This window comes from Ornithorhynchus anatinus, chromosome 14, assembly GCF_004115215.2.
Source record: "Ornithorhynchus anatinus isolate Pmale09 chromosome 14, mOrnAna1.pri.v4, whole genome shotgun sequence".
NCBI lineage: Eukaryota > Metazoa > Chordata > Mammalia > Monotremata > Ornithorhynchidae > Ornithorhynchus > Ornithorhynchus anatinus.
This window is the reverse complement of record NC_041741.1, coordinates 23,892,334-23,906,562: the sequence shown is the minus strand read 5'-3', so window position 1 is coordinate 23,906,562 and position 14,229 is coordinate 23,892,334. Positions and strand designations below refer to the sequence as shown.

At 42.8% G+C, this 14,229-nt stretch overlaps 1 protein-coding gene across 1 annotated transcript in view; it reads right to left on the bottom strand.

Annotated features, from left to right (window-relative positions):
• The window catches only part of NAV3 (neuron navigator 3), a 617,057-nt gene extending 613,038 nt beyond the window's left edge, over positions 1-4,019 (bottom strand). The window contains exon 1 of the mRNA XM_039914053.1: positions 3,833-4,019. The gene's annotated coding sequence lies outside the window, so the exon portion shown is untranslated. The remainder of the gene's footprint in view (positions 1-3,832) is intronic.
• Positions 4,020-14,229: the final 10,210 nt, after the last annotated feature.

The following is a 14,229-nucleotide window of genomic DNA, read 5'->3' as shown; positions in this document are numbered from 1 at the left end:
CTTGCAAGTACCACCCCCTCCACCTGCGCCTCGGACCCCATTCCCACTCACCTTATAAAAAACATTGCCCCTGCCCTCCTCCCTTCCTTAACTTCTATTTTTAACCACTCAATCTCCAATGGCTCCTTCCCCTCTGCCTTCAAACATGCCCACGTCTCCCCCATCCTAAAAAAACCCGCTCTTAACCCCACTTCCCCTTCCAGTTGTCGCCCTATCTCCCTGTTACCCTTCCTTTCCAAAATCCTAGAACGAGTCATCTACAATTGCTGCTTAGAATTCCTTAACTCCCATTCTCTCCTGGACCCCCTCCAATCTGGCTTCCGTCCCCTCCACTCTACCGAGACTGTTCTCTCTAAGGTCATCCATGACCTCCTTCTTGCCAAATCCAATGGCTCCTATTCCATTCTAATCCTCCGTGACCTCTCTGCTGCCTTTGACACTGTCGACCATCCCCTCCTCCTCCATACCTTATCTAACCTTGGCTCCACGGACTCCGTCCTCTCCTGGTTCTCCTCTTATCTCTCTTATCTCTTATTCTCAGTCTCCTTCGCAGGCGCCTCCTCCCCCTCCCATCCTTTAACTGTTAGAGTTCCTCAAGGGTCAGTTCTTGGCCCTCTTCTGTTCTCCATTTACACTCACTCCCTCGGTGAACTCATTCGCTCTCACGGCTATGACTACAATCTCTACGCAGATGACACACAGATCTACATCTCTGCCCCTGTCCTCTCCCCCTCCCTTCAGGCTCGCATCTCCTCCTGCCTCCAGGATGTCTCCACCTGGATGTCGGCACACCACCTAAAACTCAACATGAGCAAGACTGAGCTCCTCATCTTCCCTCCCAAGCCCAGTCCTCTCCCAGACTTCCCTATCACCGTGGATGGCACGACCATCCTTCCCGTCTCTCGGGCCCGCAATCTTGGTGTCATCTTTGACTCGTCTCTCTCGTTCACCCTACATATCCTATCCGTTACCGAGACCTGCCGGTTCACCTTTACAATAATCACCAAGATCTGCCCTTTCCTCTCCACCCAAACGGCTACCTTACTGCTACAGGCTCTCGTTATATCCCGGCTAGACTACTGTGTCAGCCTTCTCTCTGATCTCCCTTCCTCCTCTCTCGCTCCGCTCCAGTCTATTCTTCACTCCGCTGCCCGGCTCATCTTCCTGCAGAAACGATCTGGGCATGTCACTCCCCTTCTTAAACACCTCCAGTGGTTGCCTATCAACCTCCGCTCCAAACAAAAACTCCTCACTCTAGGCTTCAAGGCTCTCCATCACTTTGCCCCTTCCTACCTCTCCTCCCTTCTCTCTTTCTACTGCCCACCCCGCACAAGCCGCTCCTCTGCTGCCCACCTCCTCACTGTCTCTCGGTCTCGCCTATCCCACCGTCGACCCCTGGGCCACATCCTCCCGCGGTCCTGAAATGCCTTCCCTCCTCACCTCTGCCAAACTAATTCTCTTCCCCTCTTCAAAACCCTACTTAAAACTCACCTCCTCCAAGAGGCCTTCCCAGACCGAGCTCCCCTTCTCCCTCTACCGCCCCCCCTTCACCTCTCTGCAGCTAAACCCTCTTTTCCCCCCATTTCCCTCTGCTCCTCCCCCTCTCCCTTCCCATCCCCTCAGCACTGTACTCGTCCACTCAACTGTATATATTTTCATTACCCTATTTATTTTGTTAATGAAATGTACATCGCCTCGATTCTATTTAGTTGCCATTGTTTTTATGACTTGTTCTTCCTCTTGACTCTGTTTATTGCCATTGTTCTTGTCTGCCTGTCTCCCCCGATTAGACTGTAAGCCCGTCAAACGGCAGGGACTGTCTCTGTTGCCGACTTGTTCATTCCAAGCGCTTAGTACAGAGCTCTGCACATAGTAAGCACTCAATAAATACTATTGAATGAATGAATGAATGACTGCAAGCTCACTGTGGACAGGGAATGTGTCCACAATATTGTCATATTGGACTCTCCTAACCATTTAGTGCTCTTCTCACAGTAATTGCTTAATAAATACAATTGACTGACTGATGATATTTGACTTTTAAAATCACTTCATCAACACCAACTAAATGCAATAAACAGAGTGGCAAGTCAGGATCCCAAGCAATGAGATTCTGGAAAAAAGACAGTCTACCTCATTAAAGCAAAAACCCTCTCTCGGTGTGATAAGCTGATAAGAACAGCTGACTGCAAAGTAAGTAAAGAGCTGCTTGAATGAGAGTTGAAATGGAGTAATCCTCAGCAGGATGAATGCCATGCTCCTATCACAGTCTTCTAACCTTCTATCTTCACCCCTTATAAGGATCCACTCGGCCTACCCTAGGCCATATTCACCTGGACTCATTCCATCCCCTTCTTCCTTGATGCAGAAGTACTAGCCTTCAACACCACAGTCTTTCCCAACCTCAACTCCCTTTGTCCCCTAACAGGCTATGACATCTCACCATTCTGAATCACCACCAGAGTTGGTTTCTGCTGCTCTTGCATACATGGGGCTCAACTCAGCGTGGCTCAGTGGAAAGAGCCCGGGCTTGGGAGTCAGAGGTCATGGGTTCATATCCCAGCTCTGCCACTTGTCAGCTGTGTGACTGTGGGCAAGTCACTTAACTTCTCTATGCCTCAGTTACCTCATCTGAAAAATGGGGATGAAGACTGTGAGCCTCATGAGGGACAACCTGATTACCCTGTATCTCCCCCAGCGCTTAGAACAGTGCTTGGCACATAGTAAGCGCTTAACAAATATCAACATTATTATTATTATTATTAACTCAACCAGCAGGAAATCCAGGCTCGGAGCCAACTTCTCCCTCTACAAATATAAAGGGTCAAGCTTCAATTCAGCTGATTTTGGTTCAACAGTTAAAGCTCCTCCTTCGTTAACTCACATACCCACAACACCCATCAGTTCTCCCAATTCTTTAGCTGCCTCCTGAAACCTACAACCCCCTCAGTCACCTCCTTCCCTAACTCCTGATATCCTAACCAACTGCTTTGTTGGTAAAAATCAACAAATGAGCAAGTGTACCTGATTTGCTCCCTTGGTTCTTTCCCCCACCCAGCCCCACAGCATTTATGTATGTCTGTAATTTATTTAAATTGATGTCTGTCTTGTCACCTCTTGGCTGTAAACTTGTTGTAGGCAGGGACTGTGTCTATTTCTGGATAGTTCTCTCCCAAGTATTTAGTATAGTTCTCTGTTCTGTGACTAAGTCTACTATTATATAATTTATTATAATGATAGAATACATAATACAATATGAAATATATTATGGTACTTGTTAAGCATTTACTATGTGCCAAGCACTGTTCTAAACTCTGGGATATATATAAGTTAACCAGATTGGACACAGTCTCTGTCCCACATGGGGCTCACACTCTTTTCCCACATTTTACAGAGGAGGTAACTGAGCCCCAGAGAAGTGAAGTGACTTGCCCAAGGTCATACAACAGACATGTGGCAGAACCAGAATTACAACCCATGTCCTTCTGACTCCCAGACCTATGCTCTATCCACTAGGCCACACTGCTTCTCACTAAGCGATGGCACTTCTATTACTTCTATAATTACTACTATGAAACAATAATTTAAATAATGTGGCACAGGATTGGAGAATTTGGGAGCAAAACAAATTAATGCAGGGACATTAGAGGCTTCAGTCTTGGGCAAACCTCCATTGACTGTGGCAAGACCCCAGTTCATACCAACCGGAACCTTCCTGGACTGGGGGAGACTCAGTGACACATAGTAGAGTTCATACCACCCCTCTGATCACCAAGGTTACCGTGGAAGGTTTTTACTTAGTTTTGCCAACGTGTAAGGGAGTGACACATACCTGTTATCACTCTCTCCACCAAGGCTCTAATAACCAGTTTGTGGTCAAAGGATCCCATTCTGCCCAGTCTTCTTCTTTTTGCTTTCAAGTGCTGCTCTTTTGCTGCAAGTGTTTTTCTCTACAAACCTATACTCCTTCCCTTACTACTACTACTACTACTACTACTACTACTACTACTACTACTGCTGCTGCTGCTGCTGCTTGTGCCCCAACACAACTCAAAACAAGCACCTTTTACCTGCCTTAGGCATGGCAGCTGTGGCTCTACAAGTCAGTCATTGATTGGGAGAGAACAGGGAAAGCCCCACCTCCCTCCACACTCCACCCCAACAGGCCCACAATCACCTGTCTCAGATAAAGCCCAACAGTGGACAGTTATCGTTCACTGGATCACAGATGGTCACTAACAAGGCAGCTTGTTGTGGGCTCACGGTAGTCCAGACATTTCCCAGGGTTGTAATTATCCAGCTCTCCTACTGCACCAAAGGCAATGGTAGGGAGGAGGGTGGCAATCAGAAGAGTCTTGAAAACTGACTCACATTCTTGTTGCATTTCTAGAATAGTACTATAAAGTGTTTTCATATGTAGCTATCCTTAGCATCAAAGATGACTCTCCTAATTAATTCTTTAAAGTGTTAAACATTTACTATAAGTCAAGCACTGTTCTAACCCCTGGACTAGAAACAAGTTAGGCTAGGAACAGGTTAGAAACAAGTTAGGCTAGGAACAGGTTGGACACAGTCCCTGTTCCTGCATGGGCCTTAAAGACTAAGTAGGAAGAAGTAGGAGTTAGTCCCCATTATATTGGTGTGGTAACAGAGGCACAGAGAAGTTAAGTGACTCAATCAAGGTTTCCATCCAAACTGCTGCCATGTTAATGCAAGAATTTATCCTATCCCGGTTTGATTATCATATCAGCTTCTCTGTTGACCTCCCTCCCTCCTGTCTCTCCCCACTCTGGTCCATACTCCATTCTGCTGCCCATATCATTTTCCTTCAGAAGTGTTCAAACCATGTTTCCCTACTCCTCAAGAAACTCCAGTGGTTACCCAACCATCCATCCATGCATCCATCCATGCATCCATCCATGCATCCATCCATCCATCCATCCATCCATCCATCCATCCATCCATCCATCCATCCATCCATCCATCCAATCTTATTTATTGAGTGCTTACTGTGTGCAGAGCACTGTGCTAGTGCTTGAGAAAGTACAATATAGCAATAAAGAGTGACAATTACTACCCCAACAAGGTCACAGTCTAAAGGAGGGGAGACAGACATTAATACAGACATCAAAATAAATAAATAAAATTACAGATATATGCCTAAGTGTTATGGGGTGGGGAGAGGGGGGAAGAGCAAAGGGAGCAAGTCGGGGTGATACAGAAGGGAGTGGGAGGTGAGGAAAAGTGAGACTTATTCTGGTACTTCTGCATCAGACAAAAAGTATTTCATTCCTCTAATACTAACCTTCTCACTATACCTCCATCTTGCCTATCTCACTTCTGACTGCTCACCCACATCCTACCTCTGGCCTGGAGTGCCCTCCCTCATATCAGATAGATAATGGCTCTTCCCCACTTCAAAGCCTCATTGAAGGCACATCTCCTCCAAGAGGCCTTCCCTGACTGAGACTTCCTTTCCTCTCTTCCCACTCCCTTCTGTGTTGCCCTGACTTGCTCCCATCATTCATCCTCCCTCCCATCACCACACCACTTATGTATATATCTATATCTATCTATGATCTATATCTATCTATGATATATCTGTAATTCATTTATTCATTTATGGACATTAATGTCTGTCTCCCCCTCTAGACTGTGAGCTACGTGTGGGCAGGGAACATGTCTGCTTGTGGTTATATTGTACTCTCCCAAGGGCTTAACACAGTGCTTTGCACACAGTAAGCATTCAATAATTATAATTGAATGATTGAATGAATTAGAAGGTTTTTTTGTTTGGTTTTTTGTTTTGTTTTGTTTTTTTGGTGTGCACAACTGTATTGCAAAGACTAATGCATGAAAAGCAATCTTTTATGAATCAGGGAAGTTTCTCCATTTGTTGTGATGAAAAGACCAGGAAAGACCCTCTCTATTTCTGATGCAACTAGTTTTATCATCTTCTAGACTGTGAGCCCATTGTTGGGTAAGGATTGACTCTATCTGTCACCAAACTGTACTTTCTAAGTGCTTAATACAGTGTTCTTCACAGAGTAAGCACTCAATAAATATGACCGAATGAATATGATTGAATGAGTCATTGTGAAGCTATTTTGGTTCCTGGAATATTTCTCCAGGAAGCCAAACAAATTTCAGTACTTACTAGAACACAAGACAACTGTTGTGGTCAAATGCTTCTCTAAAGAGTTGGACATCTGAATTTTTTTTTGCTTTTTAATTGCATTTATTAAGCTAAGCACTACAATGAGACAGGCGCTAAACTAAGCAATGGAGTATGTACAAGTTTAACAGATAGGACAAAGTCCATATTCCACAAAGGGCCCACAGTCTAAATCCCCATTTTTCTGTGGTGATTAAGCCAAAGAGAAGTGAGGTGACTTTCCCAAGGCCACACAGCAGACAAGTGCAAGACCTGGGATTAGAATTCAGGTTCTTCTGACTTCCAAGCCCGTGCTCTATCTACTAGATATTGTTCCCTCCATTTATCCTGTGCAGAAAAGATCATGTCTATTGGGTCCAGTTGGGATATGTTGTCATTCTAGGAGTGCTTAACAGTGTTCTTCAGTAGAGATAGCAGGAGGACCTGGCTAGGATCTCACCTATCCCCTCGCCGAGCCCCTAGACCATGTCCTGTGTGGCCTGGAATGCCCTCCCTCCTCAAATCCAACAGACAATTACTCTCCCCCCAGTTCAAAGCCTTATGGAAGGCACATCTCCTCCAGGAGGTCTTCCTGGACTAAGCCCCTCTTTTTCTCTTCTTCCACTCTCTTCTGTGTCGCCCTATCTCAGTTGGTTCTTCCCCTGTCCTAGCCCCATGGCCCTTGTCTACACATTTGTAATTTATTTATTTGTACTGATGTCTGTCTCCCCCACTCTAGACTGTAAGCTCACTGTGGGCAGGAATTGTCTGTTTATTGTTGTAGTGTACTCTCCCAAGAGCTTAGTACAGTGCTCTTCACTCAGTAAGCGCTCAATAAATTCAACCCAATGAATGAATCCATAAGGAAGCTGGTGGGCTTTCACTACAGTTTCTAGAGTCAGCTCTCTCCCGTTTCTTCCTGAAGATGGTGATGATAGTGTCATCTTTGAAATTCTGTGGCATGTTCACAGAGTCCCATATGTTGAGGAAGAACCTGTGAAAACGACCTGTTTGCTTCTAGATTTCAACAGGCGCACCAAGAGATCTGGGAACCTCGCCATTCTTCATGTCTCTGTTGACACTGGTGGCTTCATTAACTGTTGAAGAGAAAGACTCGTCTTTGCATGTTGGCAAACAAGCTATCGTTTGTAGGGAATCATTTACCAGGTGGTATTGGGGTTGAGGAGATCACTGAAATGGTGCTGCCATCTCTTTAAGATTCCTTCTTTACTGGAGATGTAGAACTAACCAACTTAACCCCTCACTGATGCTCTGGTGGTGTGCGTTAATCCATTTAATAATAATAATAATAATAATAATAATAATAATTCTATTTAAGTGTTTACTATGTGCTGAGCACTATTCTAAGCCTGGGGTAGATACATAGTAATCGGGTTGTTCCATGTGGGGTTCAAAGTCTTAATCCCAATTTTAAAGATGAGGTAACTGAAGCACAGAGAAGTTAAGTGACTTGCCCAAAGTCATACAGCTGACAAGTGTCAGAGCAGGGATTAGAACCCACGACCTCTGACACCCAAGCCTGTGCTCCTTCGACTAAGCCACGCTGCTTCCACACGTATATTCTGCTTCAATCAATCAATCAATCCGTGGTATTTACTGAGTACTTTCTGTATGAGGGGATTTTACTAAGTGCTACTAAATCTCTAGACTGTGAGCTCATTGAAGGCAGGGAATGTCACAGGTTATTGTGGTATTACACTTTCCCAAAAGTTTAATACAGTGCTCTGCTCACAGTGAGCACTCAATCAATATGACTGAATGAATGAATGCTTGGGAGAGTGCAAAATAGAGAGTAAATGGTTGTTTAAAAGTTGTTGCTTCGTTTCAGCCTGCATAACCTTGTGATTCTCCAGTCTTAGCAGTGTCTTTTCTTATGCTGCCGAGTTGTGTCCGACCCATACCGATGCCATGGACACATCTCTCCCAGAAGACCTCACCTCCATCTGCAATCGTTCTGGTAGTGTATCCGTAGAGTTTTGTTGGTCAAAATATGGAAGTGGTTTACCACTGCCTCCTTCCACACAACTCTTAACATACCACCACACTTTTAACTTCTACTTCTTAGCTTTCTCTCTGTTCCAAGCAATAGACATCTGTAAGACGTCTTTATAAACACAAAGGTTCTAAAAATGACCACCATTTAATAATAATGATAATAATAATAATAATGGCATTTGTTAAGCACTTACTATGTGCAAAGCACTGTTCTAAGCTCTGGGGAGGATACAAGGTTATCAGGTTGTCCCACGTGGGGCTCATAGTCTTCATCCCCATTTTACAGATGAGGTAACTGAGGCATGAAGAAGTTAAGTGACTTGCCCAAAGTCACACAGCTAACAAGTGGCGGAGCTGGGATTTGAACCCATGACCTCTGGCTCCCTAGCCCGTGCTTTTTCCACTGAGCCATGCTGCTTCTTTACATTAGCTGCTCCAAAATGAAATTGGAATTGTTTCATATAAAGTAAACTGATGAAAAGATTTGCCCCGGCTTGGTTTCGTAGATGGACTTTAATAATGTTGGTATTTGTTAAGCGCTTACTATGTGCCGAGCACCGTTCTAAGTGCTGGGGTAGATACAGGATAATCAGGTTGTCCCACGTGAGGCTCAAAGTTAATCCCCATTTTACAGATGAGGTAACTGAGGCACAGAGAAGTTAAGTGACTTGCCCACAGTCACACAGCTGACAAGTGGCAGAGCAGGAATTCGAACTCAAGACCTCTGACTCCCCAGCCCGTGCTCTTTCCACTGAGCCACGCTGCTTCTTTACATTAGCTGCTCCAAAATGAAATTGGAATTGTTTCATATAAAGTAAGCTGATGAAAAGATTTGCCCCAGCTTGGGTTCGTGGATAGACTTTAGCAATGTGTGCTCAAATGACACCCAAATAATAAGTTCAATATCAAAGTGAAATAAACATTTAATAGGTTATTGATATAAACAAAACTTACATAATAGGGGGAATTCTGAATTTCATTTTGGGCATCAGTATATAATTTCAAAAAAGGTTCTCCATCACTTCGAGCACTTACGTGAATACATAGAGCACAGTTTGTGATTATAGCTTGTGGAATTAGCTTTCTGATCATATTTTTTTTTTCATTTTCCTCAAAATATGTATGGATTTCAATATAAACTTTTAAGTTCCTCCTATTATTAAGGACTCTATTAAGTACTAAAATTGCAATTTCTTGCATTTTAATTTAACAAATTTGTTTTGACTGTATATATGCGTAATGTTGTTTATCTCAGACTCTGTCAACTCATTCCTGTGTAAGGACTTAATATGCAGTTACACATTTATATGAAAACCACACTTTATAAAAGGTGAAAAATATGAATAAATTATTTATACAAATTTTAGTCACCAATTACGCCCATTTTAAGTACCACAAACAGAAATACAACTGGAGAATAGACCTGTCTTTCAATGCTTCATTTTTTTTAATGGTATTTGTCAAGTGCTTACTATATGCCGGGTACTATTTTAAGCGCTGGGGTAGACCCAAGATATTCATATTGGACATAGTCCATGGCTCACAAGGGGCTCAATGTCTTAATCCCCATTTTCCATATGAGGTAACTGAGGCACAGAGAAGTGAAGGGCCTTGTCCAAGGTCACACAGCAGACAAATGGCAGGATGGGATTAGAACTCAGGTGCTCTGATTCCCAGGCCCTAGGAATCTAATCACTAGTCCACACTATTTCTCCATAATGTTAGTGGTGACCCTGACGTGGAAGTAGGATTATTACCCAGGACTGGGGGGGCAAAGGCAGAAAAAAGCAGAGGCAAACTGTAGATTAAAAGATTGACATATGGAAACAAAGATTTGAGACAGGCAAGTCCAAGCACACATACACAAAAACAATTAATCAATCAATAGTATTCATTGAGCACTTAAATACAGAGCACTGTACTAAGTGCTTGGGAGAATACAATACAGAAAAATAGACAGAAATAATAATAATAATAATAATAATGGTATTTGTTAAGCACTTACTATGTGCCACAGACTATTCTAAGTGCTGGGGTAGCTACAAGGTAATCAGGTTGTCCCACGTGGGGCACACACATTAAATCCCCATTTTACAGATAAGGTAACTGAGGCACAATAAAGTGAAATGACTTGCCCAAAATCACTGTTCTAAACACTGGGGTAGATACAAGGTAATCAGGTTGTCCCATGTGGGGCTCACAGTCTTAGACCCCAGTTTTACAGATGAGGTAACTGAGGCACAGAGAAGTTAAGTAATTTGCCCAAAGTCACACAGCTGACAAAATGGCAGAGCCAGAATTAGAACCCACGACCTCTGACTCACAAGCCCGTTGTTCTCTTTCCACTAAGCCACCCTGTCCATAATAATAATAATAATACTAACAATAATTATGGTATTTGTTAAGCACTTTCTGTGTGCAGGCCACTGTACTAAGCTCTGGGGTGGATACAAGCAAATTGGGTTGGACCCAGCCCCATCCCATGTGGGGCTCACAGTCTCAATCTCCATTTTACAGCTGAGGTACCTGAGGCACAGAGAATTGAGGTGACTTCCCCAAGGGCACACAGCAGACAAGGGTATTATAGACTAGATGGAGGGACAGACATGAAATTAATTAGAGCTGGATGTGTACATAAGTGCCGTGGGTCCGGGGGCAGGGTGAACATCAGAATGCTTAAGGGGAACAGATACAAGTATAAGGGCACTACACACACACACACACACACACACACACACACACACGTTTACTCAGGCGATCTTCCATTTCCACAGCTGTAGAATCAGAAGGGCAGTGTCCACTTCCTGTCTTCCAATGAGCTGCCCATCTCTGGGCTATACCCGGAGGAACTGCTGTTTTCCTCTATTCTCCACTTCCTAGTCCCAGAGCATCAACTGTGATGATGACTGCCCCTTCAGCCCCTGGACTGCAGATAATGGGGGAGAGGCCCTGAAGCTGGGTTTTACTCATAGATAGAGAGACATAATAACAATGATAATTAGAAGAATAAAAAGAAAAATGGTATTTGTTAAGCGCTTACTATGTGCCGGGCACTGGGCTGGGTACAAGCAAATCTGGTTGGCACTGTACCTATTCCACGTGGGGCTCATAGTCTCAATTCCTCTTTTACAGAGGAGGTAAAAATTCTTTGAGACCCAGAGAAGTGAGGTGACTTATCCAATGTCACACAGCAGATAAGTGGAGGAGCTGGAATTAGAACCCATGACCTTCTGACTTTCAGGCCTGTGGTCTTCAACTATACCATGCTGCTTGTCGTAGACCCACACTCACACTCAAACTCTTCTTTGAGCCAAAGTGAGATTCCCAAGGGAGCATATCCAGCCTTCACGTTAGATGTGTTCTCTCTCTTTCTCTCTCCCCCCCACACATTTTACACAGATGAGTAAATATAAGCTGCAGTAAAAGTACAGTGTTTCTGCAAGTATTAAAATACTTAAAGATGTTCAAACAATAGACCATGTTTACTTTAATTCATCCTTCAAAAGACCAACTTATTATTCGGTTTTCTGAGCTAAAGAATAGAAAACAATAGCTGCTTTCAGATTCTCCAGAGAACTAGCTCAGTACAGCTAATTACTGTACAAAGTTTTATGTACTACTTTTTATATTGGCATTCTTCTAATCAAGTTCATTAGATTATCCAAAATAAAAAATATTACAGTTTGTTTCACATGTTATTGTTATATTAAGCATTTGATTGGATGTCACAGGCTAGCTACTCTTCAAAAATTGTTTTAATCAGGTTGCACAACAATTTTGAGGTGAATCTACCCAAAGGTGAAGAAACTGATAGAAACATTCAGACCCAGCATTTCTTTTCTAAAATTTAGTTGCTGCTGGCTCTCTTTCTACTTTATGGGAGTATTGGGATTAAGTGCTATGAAATGCTTGAGAGAGAGAAAACAAAGGACATAGACTGTATTCCATAGCCATTCATATGAGAGCTTTACAAATTATGCTCAAAATATATCCAAGCACAAAACGCCCTATTGCTTTACCCATAAATTTCCTCAGCCATTTAATTAGAGGAAGAAAATTGTTTTATGGTAATTAACGTTAACTGAAGAATGATTGGTTTTAAGAAAAAAATTGCCGTTGAATTACACATAAGTTAGAAAGCTATAGAAATAAAGGAATTGCCAATAGCAGTCTTTCAACCTGATCGTTTGAAAATTATTTATATTTTTAGATACACTTTTTTAAAAATTTGACTTTTTCCAACCTCAAATGCAATCTTAAAGTACTACTAACTACCAATCTGGTACTTAATTCACCTTCTTTGGGAGGATATCTTGGAGACTGAATAAGGATGATTTAAGGAAAAGTATTTTGTTGTTACTGATGTGTACTAAAGGATCTTTCTTCAAATTCTCAAAGCCATGAAAAACCTTATAGTACACCCAGTTCTGCAAAGATAATGTGCTATCACTACACATTTTGTTAGGAAATTAGGGGATACTCTCTCAATTACATAAACCTTTTTGGACCTAGGATGGCATGATATCATTCATTTGTATTTATTGAGTGCTTACTGTGTGCAAAGTATTGTACTAAGTGCTTCAGAGAGTACAATATAACAACAAATAGACACATTCCTGTCCATAATGAGCTCATAGTCTAGAGAAAGGGACAGACATTAATATATATAAATAGATAGATAAATAAAAAATGTAGATATAAACATATGTGCTGTGGGGATCTGAGGGAGGATGAATGAAAGAGCAAGTAAGAGCGCTGCAGAAGGGAGTGGGAGAACAGAAGAGGAGGGCTTACTCAGGGAAGGCTTCTTGGGGGAGATGTGCCTTCAATAAGGTTTTGAAGTGCGGGAGAGCAACTATCTGTCTGATATGAAGAGGGAGTTCTTAGGGTCGCACCTGGAAAGTTTCCAGTACTCTACCAGTCTTGGTTATAGGAGAGAGTCAAGCAGAGGCCTACCCATTCCATTCCTTGCTTGAACAGTGGCTTAGCGAGTGGAAGGCAATCTGCTACAAGTCTAAACTCACCTGTGCTGGGCAGCAGCGGCATGGGAGAGAGTCGAGGGCAGAGACTCTAGTTTACTACGTGGAAGGCGACAATGGTAAACCACTTCTGGGCTTTTACCAAGAAAACTCTGTGGATACACTACCAGAACGACTGCAGATGGGGAGCGGGCCGTTCTGAGAGAATTGTGTCTGTGGTGTCGCTATGGGTTGGAAACGACTCGACGGCATAAGACAAGACAATAAAGAGGGAGGGCATTCCAGGCCAGAGATAGGATGTAGGTGAGAGGTCGGCAGTGTGACAGACGAGATCATGGTACAGTGAGAAGGTTAGTGTTAGAGAAACAAAGTGTGTGGGGGCTGGGGTTGTAGTAGGAGAGTAACGAGGTGAGGTAAAATGGGGAAAGGTGATTAAGTACTTTAAAGAAACCAGAAGAAACCACACTCACACATGTGCACATCATTAGACTCTGTAAGTCCATCTCCTTGATCATTGTGATTGCTATTCTCTGTACCTTTATTGTATCTTCATTAGGCAGTTGCCACAATTCTCTTTCAACATGTAGATGAGGAAAAGCCTCTGGATTTCAAATAAGGCATCATATCATCATCTTCAAAAAGGGAGGTAAGAGTGTGACTCGTTGTGGGCAGGGATTGTCACCATTTATTGTTGTTTTGTACTTTCCCAACCACTTATTACAGTACTATGCACACAGTAAGCATTTAATAAATATGATTGAATGAATTAATGAGCACTACTTGAATCAGAGTTGGGTTAGTGAAACTGGAACAAGTCAATAAAGGGGCAAAGCCCTATGAAACCCCAGAAAGGAAAGTAGGTTGGAGAGAAAGCACAGAATATCATCACTAAAATCACAAGGGCCAAAGAAAACAAAATGTGAAAATTCAGAGAATGGGAGATTCTGAGAAAGAGGAAGAAAACTATAGGGTATGTTAAAAAACCTATCTGATCAAGTCCCCTTTGCAATGAAACAATGATTGGAAATTAATATAGAAACATGTGTCCTGTATGCCAGACCAAGAGGTCAGATATCTTAA